At 46.5% G+C, this 18477-nt stretch overlaps 1 protein-coding gene across 1 annotated transcript in view; it reads left to right on the top strand.

Annotated features, from left to right (window-relative positions):
• The window catches only part of Lima1 (LIM domain and actin binding 1), a 105119-nt gene that overhangs the window by 16755 nt on the left and 69887 nt on the right, over positions 1-18477 (top strand). The window lies entirely within an intron of this gene.

Here is an 18477-nt window from a genome sequence, read left to right as displayed (position 1 = left end):
GTGTGAAGTCAGTTCTTCCGCCACCCTCAGATGGATTCTGTGTGGTCAGTTTCCCCCGACCCTCAGATGGATTCTGTGTGGTCAGTTCCCCCCCACCCTCAGATGGATTCTGTGTGGTCAGTTCCCCCCCACCCTCAGATGGATTCTGTGAGGTCAATTCTCCCCCCCCCACCCTTAGATGGATTCTGTGAGGTCAGTCCCCCCCCCCACCCTCAGATGGATTCTGTGTGAAGTCAGTTCTTCCCCCACCCTCAGATGGATTCTGTGTGGTCAGTTCCCCCCCACCCTCAGATGGATTCTGTGTGAAATCAGTTCCCCCTCCCACCCTCAGATGGATTCTGTGTGAAGTCAGTTCTCCCCCCCACCCTCAGATGGATTCTGGGAATTGCGAGGCTTGCGTCATCAGGCCACAAGCACCTCAGCATTGCCCACTGAGCCATCTCAAAGGCCTCTGACATTTCTGAGCCTTCGGTGCTGGGATTGCAAGTATGTGCCTCCGTGTTGGTTGTATGCAGTGCTAGTGTTGGAAACTGTGGTCTGTTCAGGAGATGACATGCAAGCACTCGGTCGTCTCAGCTACATCCTCAGTTGGTCTGTACTGCCATGCAGCTGCCATTTTTATTACTTACTATATGTATACAGTGTTCTGCCTGCATGTATCCCTGCAGGCCAGAAGAGGGCGCCAGATCTCATTACGGATGGTTGCGAGCCACCATGTGGTTGCTGGGAATTGAACTCAGGACCTCTGGAGGAGCAGCCAGCTCTTAACCTCTGAGCCATCTCTCTAGTCCCACTGCCATTTTTATTAAACACTTAGTTTAGCAATGAGTAAAATCTTTAGGAGACTAAGCTTAGGGAATTTTCTTAATGGCACCCAGAAGTAGACATCAGCCTGAACCGACAGAAGCTCTGAACAGCACTTTAGACCAGGCTGGGGATTCTGGCCTTTATCATTTCTTGAGAGCCTTGAAGAAGGTTCTCAGAATACCCGCGACATCAGGGGTGTGGTCTCAGCATGTCATTAGCCCTTAGAAGTTAGGCTCCGTCAGGCTGTTTTCAACCTGGGTTCTGACTTTTCTGTTGCTTTGAGCCAAGGTCTCACTCCAGAGCCCAGGTGGCTAGAACTTCCAGCAATCCTCTTGCCTCAGCCCCTTGATACTGGGGTGACAGGCAAGAATTATGAGGTCTGCCGTGCTCTACTATTCCAATTTTATGTATTTATTTATTTATTTATTGGGGAAAGGCAACTTGTGGGGGTCGGTTCCTCTGTTTCACAATATGAATCCCAGGGAACTGCAGGACCCTGGTTCTAAAACTCTGTGACACTGAGAAAATTGCTGTACTTCTCTGAACCTATTTCTTCCTCTGTTGGATGAGAATACTTCTTCATGATGTCATAAGCATTGCGTGAATGAGATCAGGTAGAATAATAACCCAGTATGGGTAAAGGTGTTCGGCAAGCATTTGGTAACTGATCCTCAGCTTACAAAGCTACATGGCCTGGCAGAGACACGGTCTTCCTAGGTAGATGACCAGAACCTCCTGCCTTTCTCCCTGCTCTGGCTAATAACTTTGGAAGCAAGCCAAGACTACATCCCAGCTCTCTTTTGCACTGGAGTCCCAGAGAACCCTTCTCAGAGTCCTGTTTGGGCTTCCTGTGTGAGACTGCGTTAGCCCCGCACCCTTGCACGTTTGTAATCCCAGTACGTGGGAGGCTGACCGAGGAGAATCAGGAGTGGCAGTTATGGTGGTGCACGCCCTTAATCCCAGCACTCAGGAGGCAGAGGCAGGTGGATCTCTGTAAATTTGAGGCCAGCCTGGTCTACAGAGCAAGTTCTAGGACAGCCAGGGCTACACAGAGAAACCCTGACTCAAAAAACAAAGAAAACAAAACAAAACAAGAGTTTGAGGCTAGCCTAGATCACATAGCCTGTCTCAAAAAGAGATGTAGCCTCTAAGGCTCATCCTGATGTTCAAACGATATTTGATGGCCCCTGCCTGAGTGGGAAGTGCTAGCCTGCCTGGAAGTGGAGTGCCTGAAGTACCTGGAGCGCCTGGAGCACAGCCCCAAACAGTGACCTCTTCAGGCTGGGAGGACACATAGCACCAGTCAGACTTTTCACTGGGCTGGGCACAAGAGGGGATATTGATGAGCAGTAAAATGTGGGTATTCTACAAACAGAGACGTCTTCAGAGACAAGGTTCTCATCTGTACGGTCAAGCACCATGTCTGCTCGCAAAGAATATTAATGAGGCCTGGATAAGAATCAGACACCAGGAAAGGACAGCTGCCAGGAGAGACAGTTCAATTGTATGAGGAGCTACATGTGATATTTGGACAGGCCTCATGCAGCTTAAAGGCGTAATTAAGTTGTAGAGATAATAAACAATTTATAAATGACATTTAAAAAATAAATGCCAGTGAGATGGCTCAGCTAGTAAGAGCACGTGCTCTGCAAGCCGGATGATCTGAATTTGAGCATCAGGATTCGTGAGGGAAGGAGAAAAACCCATTCCCAAAAGTTGGCCTCCAGATGTGTGCCATAGCATAGGCAAGCCCATCAAACATACACACACACACACACACACACACACACACACACAGAGAGAGAGGGGGGGGGAGGGAGGGAAGGAGGGAGGGGGAGACGGAGAGGGAGAGCCTTCAGATGTGTGCCATAGCATAGGCACACCCATCAAACACACACAGAGAGACAGAGAGGGGCAGCCAGGGCTACACAAAGAAACCCTGTCCCGTAAAACAAACAGAGAAGAGGATGGTAAGGCAGAGGCGTGGAGCGGGAAATGGTGCTGATGGGCTCCACCTTTGATGCTGAACTATTGATCTAATTAAAGCTTAAAAACAGTGGTGGTGTTGCACACCTTTAATCCCAGCACTCAGGAGGCAGGGGCAGGGGGATCTCTGTGAGTTTGAGACTAACCTGGTCTACATAGTGAGTTCCAGGCCAGCCAAGTGAGACCCTGTCTCAAAAAACCAAACATCAACAACAACAACAACAAAAAACCCTTTTATGTTGAGCTTGGCAAGGTGGTGAAGTATGTCTGTAATCTTAACACTCAGGAGGCAAAGGCCAGCGTGGGCCACAGAGTAAGACCCTCATGGTTGTTCCTCTCCAGTACACATGGCTCACTTAGCAAAGTGCCTGCTGCATAAATGTGATGACCCGAGTATCATCAACAGTGTCCGCATCAAAGCTGGGTGTGGTGACTTTCATGTGGCATCCAGTGCTCAGGGGAGACACAGATCTTCAGACCTCAAGTCCAGCCAATCAGTGAGCTCTAGTCTCTCTAAGAGACCTTGTCTCGAAATGTGAGATGAGCTGCAGAGAAGGAGGCCTAGTGTGGGCCTCACCCTTTTACACAAATCCACACGCAAACACGCACAAAAAGTATGACTTTTAATTGCATAAGAAATGTACGAAGATTGATATTTTTATGGACTTAGTCTTTTTACAATTCACTATCACGTTTACCACTTCAAAGGGTGGTTCCTGCTTAATTTAACTTCTTGGTTTTTTTAGTAATGAATTGGGAATTGAACATTGGGCCTTTCGAATGCCAGGCAGTCTCTCCCCAGAAACCAACATCCCTGGTCCTTAATTTGGCTTCTGATGCCGTAGCATGCAGCGAAGTGTGGAGCACATGATTTCAGTCCCAGCACTCAGGAGGTGGGGGCGGGAGGACCGTAGAAGGTTATCTTTGGCTACACAGCATGAAGCCAGCCTCGGCTACGTGAGACCCTGTCTCAAAAAGTATATATGTGAAAGGAGGAAATGTAACACTAATGGATTTTATTTCTTTATTTAAAATAATTACTTATTGAATTGTGTGTGTGTGTGTGTGTGTGTGTGTGTGGTATGTGTGCTTGCGTAAGTCTATGTGTATCGTATACATGCGGGGTCCAGTGTGGGTGCTGGGACTCGAACTTAGGTTCTCTGAACAGCAACTTAGTTCTCAAGCACGGAGCTGTCTCTCTGGCTCCCAGATGTTTTAGGCAACGTTTTGCTATATAACCTATACTGATCTAAACTAGTAATCTTCCTGCCTTGTCTTCCGAGTGTTATGCTTACTGACGTGTGCCACTGTGCCCAGATTATGAGTAATGATAATAGTAATAATAAAAGTTATTATTATTATTATTTTGTTGTTTTTGAGACGGGGTCTCACTATGTAGCCTTAGCTGGCCTGGAACTTACAGTAATCCTGCCTCAGCTTCCTAAGTGTTGAGATTACAGGTTACGGCCTGCTATTCATACAACTTTTTAAATAAAGATTTACTTTGAATTGTGTGTATGCAAGTGTGTGTGTGCAGGTGTGTGCGTGTGTGCTTGAGTGTGTGCCGGTGCCAGCGGAGGCAGAAGAGCATGTTGGATACCCTGAAGCGAGAGTTACATATGGTTGTGATTCAACCTGTGGTGCTGGGACACGAACCTGGGTCCTCTAGATCAGTCAGTGCTCTAACCTCTGAGCTACCTCCCTGGTCCCTGGTATGAATTATTTTTAACTAGAGTCTTAGGACAGACACAGGTCTTATATAGAAATTAAGCTATTGTCTATTGTATGTGACTTAGACAGTGGTATAAAGAGATGTCAGGAGACCTCAGGCTGTGTGCTCGTCCCTTCACCGCGTTTCTCTCCTTGTGTGTTCGGCCACTCTCTGGGCAGGTTGTCTTCTCTACTTTACATGGAGGGAAGGTTGCCGTGAGCCTGGTAAACACTGGAGTCAGAGTGGGAACCAGCTGCTGTTCCCGTCATATGGGCCTGCCTCCTGGTAACCGTGGAGAGAGGGTAGTGGTGCGTACCCTGAGGGGAGGGCACCACTGTCGTCGTTGATTACCTGGCAACTTTCAAGCAATAAATTTATTTTATTTTCGGTGCTGGGATTTAACCCAGGGTTTGGTGATGATCATCATGGGTTTTACTACCAGCCCACCTCCCAGTCCTAAAACCATAGTTTTTATAGAGTTCATTAAGATATAATTTATGCAGGTAGCTCATCTGTTCACGTGCCCACTCAGTGGTTTTCCTATCACGTGATCAGCTTTCTGTTTTGTCAACCTCCCCAGATCCCATCCATAAGCCGTCAGTCCTGTTTCGTCTGTCCCCCGTGAGGCGAGCACTGGTCCATTTCCAGCTCCAGAGACTTAGCTATTTGGACCTTTCCTATTAATGGAATCATACGCCATGTGTTTTTGTGTAAAGGGTTTTCCGGAGTCCGTCTGTGCTATAGTGTATATCAGGGCTTCACCCCCTTTCATGACCGTTTGCTATTTCATTGCGTGGATATACCGCGTTCTGTTTCTAGTGATTACTAGGTGCACATTTGGATTATGTCCACTTTTTGATTATTGTGAAAAACATTGCTAGGAACTGTCCTGTATGTCCTGGATGTCCTGTTTTTAATTTGATTGGCCAGTAGATTGATTATTTGATTGATTGATTGATTGATTGATTGATTGATTTAGACAGGATTTCACTATGTAGCCCAGGCTAGCCTCTAGCTCATGATGCTGCTATCTCAGCCTCTTGAGTGATGGAATTGTAGGTGTGCACCATCACAACCAGCTTTATCTTTGTTGTTTGTTTGTTTGTTTGGGGTTTTGGATTTTTTGTTGTTGTTGTTGTTTTTGAGATAGCAGAAAAAAATAGTTTATTGTACACAAGTTACACTTGGCCACACGTGAGAACAGGACAAAGCAAAGGAGCAACGGGACTGATTTGGCTGTAACAAAGGCAGTCAAGTCTCTCAAGTGGTCTCTGCGAGCAGTCCAACAGCTTGTACAGCGTCCCGGCCTCCAGCGTTCCTTGCTTCTGTTCCTTCGGCCTGCGTGGGTGGACAGGCTAGCTCACCTGTGTCTCTGCTCATCTTCTCTTGCGCTTCAGCCTGTGCATTCGCTTCTTCCTCCGCTTCGCTCTCATGGCGCAGGAGCTTCAAGGAAGATGGCGCTAAAGGCCACCTGCTTTTGTCTTTAACTGACATAATTTTGCATGTTTGTTAGGTATGGGTGACATGGTAATTTGACATATGTTTACATTATCTTGAATGTTTCTATACGTGTGTACATGGATTCTCGTGTGTTTGTATGTGCACACACACACAAGGAAGCGTCGCCGACTCAGTTCTGTATTTAATCCTCTGAGGACCTGGTGCGATTTTCCAAAGCTGCTGTCCCATTGTCCTTCCCACACGCAGGGCACAACGTTCCGTTGCTTGCCTGCGCCCCAGCTCTTCCTACCCACTTCTCACGCACACGGCCAGCTCAGCAAGCGTTTGTAAGAATGTTTACCTATGGCATGATGAAACGCTGTTCTGTTTCCACTTCCTTCTGTTCCTTCTTGTTCGAGCAAACCGACGGGCCGAGGCTTTACCTCGACGAGCCAGCTTGCCCGTCTCACTGAACACAGAGCACGCTGGATGCACTGGGTTCAGTATTCAGCTCTGCAGAAACAAAAACAAGGGCAAAGCATGCAGGTTGTGACTCCTAAAGTTGATTTTGAAACTTGCTAATTGTGCCCTGGAGTTAGAAAAACACTAGACTATTGTAAGTCTCTTCATCTTACACAAGAGGGAGGGCAGGGCTCAGACAGGTGTTTTTCTGGGGTCACTCTGCTAATTAGTGGCAGAGGCAAGAGTAGAGCCCACGCCTGTTGTCTTCCTGATTTAACTTTTAAATTGTAATTTCGAGTCTGTTCCAGCTATAATGCAGGTTATTCTGACTTTCGGACAAACCACAGGGCATGCCCCCAAGTCCTTCTTGAGAACGGCTTGTGCTTCTGTTTTGTGAATCTTTGTGATCTCTGGCACCATAGGCTCATGTGGGTTTGGCTCACACAATATGAAAATGCATTTGAGAACTTGAGAACTGGGCCAGGAGAACGGTGGTATGAGGATAAAAGCAGTCATACTCATTACTGTCGGTATTTAGATGGTCAGTTCTTGTGAGCACAGTGTTTGAAGGGCGTTCTTAGGAAAATGTGAATGGCCAGACAGTGCACGGCACATTGGTAGGAGCCCTCACTGGGCTCTATCACTGTGACTCGCCCACGAAGCACATCATGCCCAGTTGGACCTGGCAGTGTGCCAGACAGACACAGACCCAATCACCAAGTCACTTTTTGGTTTAATCTTGCAGTGCTGGGGATTGAGCACAGGGCCTTCTGTACTAGGCAAGTGCTCACACCCCTGGGCTGTAACCCCAGAGCCCCAGCCCCTAAGGTTTGGTTGTTAACCCTTTCAGAACTGCCCAGGTGACAAGAAGGGTTGTCTGTCCTTTCACTTCTCCTCCCCTGTGTTTTTCTTTCCCTTGCGATTCCTTCCTCCCCCAAGTGCTGGGGATTGAGCCCCCAGGCCTGACAAGGCCGGATTACATGCTCTGTTGCTGAACCACTCACCTTTTAAAAAATGAATATTTGGCTGGGTGGTGGTGGCGCACACCTTTAATCCCAGCACTCGGGAGGCAGAGGCAACAGGCGGATCTCTGGGAGTGGAAGGCCAGCCTGGTCTACAGAGCTCAGAGGACAGCCAGGGCTACACAGAGAAACCCTGTCTCAAACAAAACAAAACAAAATAAGCATTTGTCCATTCATTTTGCTTTTTGTTGTTGTTGTTGTTGTTGTTGTTTTGTGTTGTTTTTTGAGGTGGTGTCTTACTGTGTAGCTCTGGATGACCTGAACTCACTCTGTAGACCAGGCTGGCCTCAAACTCACAGAGATCCACTGCCTCTGCATCGTGGGTGCTGAGAATAAAGGTGTACACAGCTGTGTAATGAATGACCTTACATTTTTATTTTATTTTATTACTTGTTTGAATGATATCCATGTAAGTGTGTGTATCCAGTGTCGTTCGCATTGAGGTCAGAGGGCGACTTTCAGCACTCAGTTCTCTCCTTCCACCAGGGGTTCTGGGGATCCAGCTCGGGTCCTCAGACTTACCTGACAAGTTCTTCACCCACTGAGCAATCTTGCTGACCCTAGTTTGCTTTCTTTTTGTATTAAAAAGCTTTTTTAAAAAAATGTGTATGTATATGTGTATATATATATATGTGTGTGTGTGTATATATATGTATATATGTGTGTGTGTATATATATATATATATATATATATTTAAAGTATTCTGTGAGTATGGGTGTTTCGCCTGTGTTTGTGTCTGTGTGCCACATTTGTACAATGCCCCCAGAAGCTAGAAAAGGGTGTACGGTCCCCTGGGACTAGAGTAATAGATGAGTGTGAACTGCCACGTGGGTGCTGGGGATGGAATCAGGGTCCTGTAAAACCATCATTCCAATCCCAAGTTTGTATTTTTTTAGTTATGTGTGTGCATGCGTTTGTGTGTAAGTACTGCACACTGACAGCACACTGGAGAGGCAGGCAGTTTCTAAGCTGCCTGACACAGGAGCTGGTGACAGAACCCAGGTCCTCCGCAAGGGTAGTGCATCTGCTAACCACTGGGCTGTCTCTCCAGCCCCTTTGGTTTCTTTTAAGATAGGCTCTCGCTCAGCCCATGCCAGCCTTGCTGTACAGCCAAGCCTGGTCTTGAGGTCCTAGCCCCCCTGCCTCCCTGTCCAGAATGTCTGAGCTACAGGTGTGTCAGCACACCTGGATACTTTTGTGTCTTCCCGAAGAGTCATTTTAAGTTAAATGACAAACCAGATGAGATGAAACTAAACCTGATCTTATCATCCATATCCATTCATTTACACAGTGACTTTGTGCTGTCCAGGCAAGAAAGTTATAGGTGTCTTTAGGTATACACATCATATTAGACAAACTCAGTGTGTCTGAACTTAAGGCTACTTCTTTTAATAGATTGCTCCATGTCCCCAGCTGGCTTCAAACGCCTGATCTGCCTCCTGAGAGCTGGAATCACCGGGATGTTTCACATGACGTGGCTCTCCAGTTGCTTTGTTTTGTCTGTTTGTGCATCAGGAGCTGGCGCTCCTTCCTCAGCCTCCCAAGTGCCACCATGCTGGCTCAGGGTCCTGTTAAAGGACAGATTGCTGGATGACAATAGAAAATTCAGAGTTGACAACGTTGGAGTGTTGCCCGATTAGTCATTCTGTGGTGCCCCTCCCCCATTTTTCCTAGAGTCCGATCCCTCTCCAGCCCTTTCATTCTGAGCCTTTAATGGTGCTAGAATCACCACAAGGTTCCGTTTAAAGCTCTTTCTGGCTTCTCCTCTAACTTGATGAACCGTGGGAAAAGACCTGAGAAGTCAGTATTTTAAACAAGTTTCCTAGGTAGTTTATGTGTATTCTTAAGTTTATGACCTGCTAGATTAAAATTTCTCTTTTATTTCTCATCTTAATTCCTTTTGGCTTCTCGGGTTACACCCTGGCTTTGTTAGTTGTTGAGCCGTAGTTATTCATTAGCATTTGTAAGAAAACACCTGAGTTGTGTCAACAGCACTGACTGGAACACTGTACTCTAAGTTCAGGCTGCACGTCTTTGCTGTTGTATTCCCGGGTTACTCATAGTTTGCGAAGATTTACTTTGCAAGAAACAGCATGTTTCATTGTTTCTTTTCCCTGAAAAGAAGCGAGTCCATTCAAATAGCTGACTTCAACAAATGACTTCAGAGCCTGGGACCCTTTTCTTCATTAACAAAAACCCGTTCAGGGACCTCTAATTCTAGCACTTGGGAGGTGAGACAGGGATTCGGGAATTCATTTAGCCTCGGCTACATAGCAAGTTCAAGGCCAGCCTAAACTATCTGAGACTCTGTCTCAAGAAAACCAAACCAGAAGCTGGAGAGCAGGCTCAGTGGTTAATAGCTCTGTGTGTTCCAGAGGGCCTGGGTTTGGTCCTGTGTCCTGTCCAGTTCTCCCCCACCTCCTACACAGTGGCTCACAATGGTCTAGAACTCCAGTCTTTGGAATCTGATGCCCTCTTCTGGCCTCCTCAGGCATTGCATACATATGGTACACATACACACATGCAGGCAAGACACTTATACTATAACACAAAAATAAGTCTTTTTTTAAAAAAATGTAATTTAAACAAAACAATAACAAAGTGTACAGTGTGATCAGTGTTGGGGACTAATCTCGTCATCTGAGAGCCGAAGAGCCTCCTTGGGCTGGGAAGGAGACCAGTGGAGAGAGCGTTGCAGTGTGCCCGAGCCCTGGATTATATCGCTAGTACTGCAAGGAACCTTCTAGCCCAGACTTGAGGTGTTGGGAAGGAATCTAGAAAAGTGTCCTCGAAGCTAGGACAGGAACTGACGCATTTCCCCAGGAAGAATGGCATTGTCATAGGGGAACAGCGGTCTCAGAAATCCTGGGGTCAAGGTGTGAGCTGGGGGCCTGGAGAGATGACTCCGTGCTTAAGAGCACTGGCGGCTCTTCCAGAGGACCTGGCTTCAGTTCCCAGCACCCACATGGCAGGCAGCTCATGGCTGTCTGTAACTCCAGTTCCAGGGAACCTGACACCCTCACACAGACATAACATACAGGCAAAACACCAATGCACATTAAATAAATAAATCTTAAGGAAGAAAGGAGGAAGATGTGAGTCGGTGTGCCAGAAGCTTCATACTGCTTTGAACCCAGCACACGGGAGGCCAAGGACGGAAGGCTGCAAGTGGAGCTGACTTGTGCTGCATAAAAAGGTCAAGCTCTCCTCAAAAGTTTAAAAACTATTAAAAATGTGAGGGAAAGTTTGTACAAAGTCTGTATGTAAAAGAAAATAAGTGAAATAAATCTAAAATAGCATTTTTTGATGGTGAGTAGCGTTATATACACTTGTTGTTTAGTAACTTGTTGCATTCCTTTTTTTAAAAAATTTTTTTCCAAGACAGGGTTTCTGTGTGTAGCCCTAGCTGTCCTGAAATTCTCTCTGGAAGCCAGGCTGGTCTCGAACTCAGGGAACCTCCTGCCTCTGCCTCCCTAGTGCTGAGCTCTTTGTTCTAGAAACCATGGGTCAGTTCTTTTATCCACATTTTACGGAGGGGGAACCAGTGTAAGAAATAAGACTCACACATCTGGATTCCGGCCTATGGCCTTGCTCTTGGTCCCTTACCGGTCTTCCTCTTCCCACTGTCACTACGCTAGTGAAGAGGTGAAGAAATTGGCACACAGTTGCCATAATTAGAAAGATAACCAGGCGGTGGTGGCGCATCTCGGGAGGCAGAGGCGGACGGATCTCTGAGTTCGAGGCCAGCCTGGTCTACAAGAGCTAGTTCCAGGACAGGCTCCAGAGCAACACAGAGAAACCCTGTGTAGCTTTGGAAAAGAAAAGAAAGATACAGACCAAAGAGCCTGCAATCCTCTTTTAAACTGAGAAACTTATATGTATATATTCTGATACATCCATACTGCCCTTCATGGTATATTAGCTTTTTTAATTTTTATGATTTATTTAACTTTATTTTATGTGCATTGTGTGAGGTTGTCAGATCCTCTGGAACAGGAGTTAGAGACAGTTGTGAGCTGCCATGTGGGTGCTGGGAACTGAACCTGGGACCTCTGGAAGCGCAGTCAGTGCTCTTAACCGCTGAGCCATCTTTCCAGCCTGGTGTATTAGTTTGATATAAACAAGAATTCATATTCTGGTTCCACTGGAGAAAAATTAATAAACTCAATTTGAGGGTCATAGGGTAGAAAAGATAGTTTACTTTGGATTGTAATTCTGTGTTTATGGACTAAGGAGGCACTCAGACAGAGGTAGGAAGTTTTTACACTTGCACATCGGTAGTCATCTGATATGACTTTGTTTGCTTGTTTTTGAAACAAGGTATTTTTTTTTTTTTTTTGGTTTTTCGAGACAGGGTTTCTCTGTGGCTTTGAAGCCTGTCCTGGAGCTAGCTCTTGTAGACCAGGCTGGTCTTCAACTCACAGAGATTCGCCTGCCTCTGCCTCCCGAGTGCTGGGATTAAAGGCGTGCGCCACCACTGCCCGGCGGTATTTTTTTTCTTTTCAAGACAGTGTGTAGTCCTGAGTGTTCTGGGACTTGCTTTGTAGACCAGGCTAGCCTCAGACTCAGAGATTCACCTGCCTCTGCCTCCTGAGTGCTGGGATAAAAGGTGTGTGCCACCAGCACTCGGCTGTGGTCTTCATTTTGATCATCAGGAAATGCCTGGGACCAGAGCGAGGCTGGAGTCATGGGTGGAAGATGACAAAGTGACATAGGTGAGGGCTGTGCCACAGGAGCAAAGCCAGGGTGAGAGGGCAAAGTTCAGATAAAAAAAATTTAAAAAGCTATGTACGAGTTCAGATATGTATTATAGATATAGAAACAAACTTATCCGAAATGGCTCACATCTTAGGTAGAAAAGCAGGGACAGAGGTGGGTGGAGGTTGTGGAAGATGAGTTGTTTGATTGGAAGCTGCTTTGCTGTGACTCAAAGGTAGAGCGAGCCTTTGTCTAACGTGTTCAAGGCCCTGGTTCAATCTCTGGAGAAAAAGTCCGCCTCTTTTAGGTAGAGACACTTGTTCCCCCAGTGTAGGAAGAAGGAAGAAAGACCGAGTGGAGAGCGCTTGTTTGCTTCTGTATTTTATCCCCGGCATGGTAAAGTGTGCCTCAGTAACTGAGTATAAACACTTAGTGCAAGCTGCTCAGAGAGTGAATCCTTATTCCTCCGGTTAGCAGTTCCACAGTGAGATTGCTTCTCAGTTTCACAGCCCCTTTCTATATGCAGTATCCATAAAAAGGGGTGAAAGTTCCTGAAGTGACTGTCCTAATGCAAACATCTTCGTACTCACTGACTCTGGGAATTTGGTTGTCCTTACAATTGCCCTATTGTCTAGGTGCATATCCCTACAGACAGCTGGTGGAGCCCTCCCAACAGCTGTGGGCTGCGGGTAGCCCTACTTGCCTATAGACTTGTCTGTCATCTTTCCTAATAATAAAAGACTGAGCCTTTTGTAGATGGTAAGAGAAGTTTCTTGTTTGTTGTTTATAGGATTATGTTGGGGGGCAAGGACAATATCTCACAACTTAGACGAGGCTGTTCTCAAACTCATGATCCTCCTGTCTCCCTTCTGCACTGTTCATAGGGGCTTGTCTGTAATACCACACCTGGCTTCAAGTTACTAAGTCGTCTTTGTTTTCATACGATCTGCATTTATGTTAAGGGTTTGAATAAGGACTGGTGAGGTGGCTTAGTGATCTGATATTTACATCTTTCTGACCTTTACACGCAACCATCCACTGACCCAGCAATTCTTGCTCACAGGTGACATATCAGTAGAATAATATCTGGAAGTCTGAAAATGAGACTCATCTCAGAAAGACTGGATAGCTGAAACACAATGCCTACCTTTAATGCAGGCTCATAAAAGCTAAGATCCCTGATACGGTGGGCTTCATGCGCACTCGGAGCGCTAGCCACAGCCCAGGGCTTCATGCGCGCTCAGAGTGCCAGCTACATCCCAGGGCTTCGTGTGCGCTCAGAGAGCGATCCCAGGGCTTCATGTGAGCTCAGAGTGCTAGCTACATCCCAGGGCTTCATGCGAGCTCAGAGCGCTAGCTCTATCCTAGCACAAGCTGGATTGTTTCGTGACAGGGTCTCACTCTGTAACCCAGACTGGCCTGGAACTCGCAGTGATCCTTCTGCCTCAGCATCTGCAGCACTGGAAAAATAGGTATGCACCACCATACTTGGCTAAAATAGTCATTTAGAACATGGTATTCACATACCGTTTGCCTCCTGAGAAACCGTGCTGCACCACAGGCTGCAGTGCCTGGTAGAGCTCTTATTTTATAGATGTGTGTGAAAGCTGAGGGAATTAATATATGCCTTAAAGGTCACTCATATGACAGTCAGACACCATCTCTACTCACTAATTTTTGTCACGGTTGGGATAGGACCACGTTCTTCAGCGTGGTTTTTCACAGCTCTCCCAGCCTGGCGTGGCACTTTCCGTTTGAGCCTAAAGTCTAACTCACCTCCTCAGATACTAACTAATGCTGCCCTTCCCACCTCAGATGCACTTCCTCCTTCTGCCCTCACTTTCAGATTCTTTCCATTCTGTGATTCCCAAGTCCAGCTGATGTCGTTTCCTGCCTCTGAGCCAGAGGCGTGCATTGCCCTTAACCATATCCTTGCCTGTGCTGTGATTTTGTAGCTGTCAGCAGAATCAGTAGATGAGGAGCAGTCTGGAGAGACGCCCTCTCCATCCTTCAGGTACAGTTCACTCACTGTTTGATATAAGGTGTGTTTCTCCTAACCTTAGACTTCTCATTTTGGACAAAAGTAATCAAAACCATGAACTTGAATTTGGGAATTACCTTTTAAAAAAGTTTTAAAAAACTTTATCATCACTAATTCTCCAAATAATATATTCAGGCCTGGTGGCAAATGCTTGTAATCCCAGCACTTGGAGAACTGAAGCAGGAGGATTGTGAGTTTGAGGTCAGCCAGAGAGCTACCTAGCCAGACCCTGATATATGAATGTCTAGGAGTGCTGGTGGTGGCGGTGGAGGCGGTGGAGGTGGTGGTGGTGGTGGTGGTGGTGGCAGCAGTGGAGGTAGTGGTGGTGGTGGTGGTGGTGGCAGTGGTAGCCATGGTGGTGGTGGTGGTGGTGGTGGTGGTGGAGGTGGAGGTGGTGGTGGAGGTGGAGGTGGTGGAGGTGGTGTGTGTAGTTTACATATTATCTTATTATTGTCACCCAAGCAAGTCTCAAACATTCCTGCCCCAGCCTTTAAAATAGTTGGGATTATCGACTTGCACTACTGCATCTGGTTCTGTGTTCCTTTTTTGTGAACAGCTTTGAGAACATACTTTGTTTATTTTTTCCTCTTTTATCCATAATTGTTCACTGTAAAGGAACTGACAACATTTATATTCACACCCACACTGGGAGCATAATTTTCCCAAATGTTGTCTTGAAGTGTTGGTCAACATTTCCCAAGTTTGGCTTGATGGACAGCTGCGGTGGTGTCCCGTCTTGATGGACAGCTGCGGTGGTGTCCCGGCTTGATGGGCAGCTGCGGTGGTGTCCCGTCTTGATGGGCAGCTGCGGTGGTGTCCCGTCTTGATGGGCAGCTGCGGTGGTGTCCCGTCTTGATGGGCAGCTGCGGTGGTGTCCCGACTTGATGTGCAGCTGAGCTGCATGTCGCTCCCATGCCTTTCTCTCACTAGAGGGAATGCTGATGATGTTTGTTGTCAGCTAGGAGCTGAGAAGCAGATACACACATGTGTCAATGTGTCATTTGGTACATGCAGGTTGCAATCACCCGAGTACTTTGACCATTCTAGAAAGGAGACATTTTTAAAGCTCTCACATTCACTATTGGCTCATTCTGTCTGAATGTCATTTCTCCTCATCATATTAACCAACCCCACTGTTATGAATAAGAAATCGAAGTTTGAGAAAAAAACAAGCTTTAAATGGTCAAACCAGTAATTGTACTTGAATACAGCCATCTCTCGTGCCAAGGTTCCTCAGTGTTACTGTGTGTGATGCTGCCTTCCAACATGGGAATTAAATCACCGAAACCAAAACTGTATTATTTTCAGAAAAGGTTTTCGCTGGCAGGACAGAGCGCTGCCTTGGGGAAGGAGTGGCGTCCTGGAAGGTCATCTGTCATCTGCTTTGCGTTCAGAAGCTTCCGGAGTGTTTGGTCCAGCACAGCACATTCTGCTGCTGCTGAGGCTGTAGAAGGCAGTTCTGACGAATACATTCTCCAGACCAGTTCTGCCCTGCAGTTGTTAAGACAACAGTTCTTTAATCTGTATTTTCCCCTATTCAAACACGGAAGTGTTGACTTGTTTCTGATCTCACCTCTTCTGGACAAAGGTTATAACTTCTTTGGGAGTTACTAGGGCAAGAAAACCCAACCAGCAGCTGGCAGGTGGGAACTGAGTGATGTCAAGGGTGCACTTTGTATGTTCTACAGCTCGGAGAGATTCCAGAAGAGAATCCTCTGCATTTCAGTGTACCATGCTTTCCCCAGTTGTTCAGAGGCTTCATAAGAGCCAATGCTAATACATTATACTGAAAATCTTCTGCGCAGTACTTAAGTCTGCCTGATATTTAAGATATATTATCTCCTTCCAGTAAAATCCTAGGAATACAAATGTTATGCTTGGTTTTCATCTGCAGATACTAAAACTAAAGAGATGTCATAATTAAAACATTTTTGCAGTTATATACCTGTATACAGTGTGTCGTCATCACGTCCATCCCCATTGCCTTCACTTACCCTTATCCCCAGGCTCCCACTGACCCTCTACTTCTCCCCAACAGTTCCTCTCCTGTTTTATATCTTATTGATTGATCTGTTGGGTTTTGTTTGGTTGATTGTGCCGGGAAGGGGCATGTGCGTGCCATCACATGCTTGTGGTGGACGGAGGACAGCTTTGGAGAGTTCTGTCTTTGCTTCCACTATGTAGGTCCTGGGATGGTGCTCAGGTTACGTGCCTTCACCCACTGAGTCATCTCAGAAGTGCCATGTCCTTCCTTTTGTGTGTAGGTCTCCACAGCCGCTATGTGTCCATGATGGCAGTAGCCACGTCATATCCAGAAGATACAGCCCTGCTGTCTGTCCTCTGGCTCTTACGTTCTTCCTCCTCCTCTTCCACAGCTTGCCCAGGACTTTGGAGAGTGCAATACAGATGTCCAGTTTAGGCTGAGGCCTACACTCGACAAGCCTCTGCACTGACCATTGCCCACTGTAAAAAGGCGCTTCTCTGACCTAGACTGACCAGCGCCGGCCCGTGGCAGTTTGTCCACTTAGCAAAGCATCACTGGTGTATTCCGTCTAGAGCTCAGCCGTAGGCTTTTGCTCAAGTTTATAATACCAGACATGAATTAACCCAATCAGAAAGTGATTGGTTAAACCCCACCCTGACCCCGCTTCCAAATAGGCTTGCCCTGTTACACAAGTGGGTATATCTTGCCTGGCAGGTTGGTAGTGTACCACAGCTTGATAAGACACTTGATGACATGTCTCCCCCAGTGGTGTGCATAGCCCCTTCCAAAACTGTGAATGCAGCAAGCCAGAAGGAAACTTGCATTCGGTTCTAGCTTGCTTTCTGTTCCTTGCATCCAAAGTGTGTGATAACTTCAATAGGGTCTTACCATCTAATTCTCGTGGGAACCAAGGCCGGTGCTTATAGCTGTATTGTTTTGGGTGCTTCTAGGAACTTCCTGACCATTATTTCTAGGGAGAGATCCTGTGCTAGCACTGGGATTTTCGTTTTAAAATCTATGTTTTCTTGGGGGTAGAGAGATGGCTCAGCAGTTAAATACACGTGCTGCTCTTGTGGAGGTCCTGGTTCTGATTCCCAGCTCCCACATGGCAGCTCACAAGCATCCGTTACTCCAGTTCTGTCCTCCACAGCCCCAGGCATGCACATGTGCACTGACATACGTGTAGGCAAAACACCATGCACATAAAATAAAAATTAAAAACAAAGTCAAACAAAAATCCTATAGCTTCTGGGAGCAGCATTACCTACTTATATAGGGTATCTCCACTCCAACCATTATTATCATATTTTTTAGTTTCTAAAATAGTAGGTTCCTTTTTGGTTGGCCATCTTCCTCGCCCCTATATTCTCTCTCTCCCCTCAAAGCCATCACCGTTTAAACCTTTCTGCCTTTAGTAATCCTCTTTTACATGAGTTTTACTGTCTCCCACCAAAGAGTTCCCCCCCCCACATACTCACATCTACTCTGGGGGCCCCTTTCTTGCCTCCTGTCCGCTACAGGTACTCACTCCAACTTACAGACATCTAAAAATTTCAAGCTAGGACGAGAGGAAACAGTTTCTTCTTTCAGGGCTTGGGTTACCACACTCAGTTTAATGATTTTTGTCCCTAAGACTCCACCAGTTTCAAACATTTTGTATCTGTTTGTCTGCTTTGCAGCACTGGGTTGGAGCCCAGAGCCTTCCTTGCCCATGCTAGGCAAGTTTTTTACTGCTGAGCTGTATACAAGCCCCAGATAGAATTTATTCAAAGTAACAAACTCTCAATACCATCAAAGCCTGCCCAGCTCCTTCTCTTATGCTTCGCAATGTCCCTAGCTCTCTCCAGAATAACAGTGATAACATGGTCAATGTTCCTTGGTGTAGGGAGAGAAGGTGGGGAAACAGAGAGAGGGAAATGGAGAGGGAGGGAGGGAGGGAAGGAGGGAGGGAAAGAGGAGAAAGAAATAAGGAGGGAGGGACAGAACAAAAAGCCATGTAGACATAGGCGGAGCCTGGTTTGTGCTTGACTAGTGAGATGTTGGCTGTATCTCTCCTAGGATGTTATTCCAGAACTGGGAAGATTTCACTCCAAATGTGACTTTGGAACAGACTTGAGTTCAGAGAAAGGTCAACTGATATTTGCATAGTAGGGTCAGTGATAAAATGATGGAGTTGAAAAGGGACCTTCGAGATCATCTATTCTGACCTCCTTTTACAGGAAACTGCACCCCAAAAATACTGACTCATTTGACCGAGGTCACACAAGCTTTGGAAAAGCAGCAGAGGCGTGTGGCCTGCCGCTTTGGTCATTCTGCTGCCCACCC

This window comes from Arvicola amphibius, chromosome 9, assembly GCF_903992535.2.
Source record: "Arvicola amphibius chromosome 9, mArvAmp1.2, whole genome shotgun sequence".
Taxonomy (NCBI): Eukaryota; Metazoa; Chordata; class Mammalia; order Rodentia; family Cricetidae; genus Arvicola; species Arvicola amphibius.
Note: the sequence above shows the minus strand (reverse complement) of the source record. Positions and strands in the feature narration are given on the sequence as shown.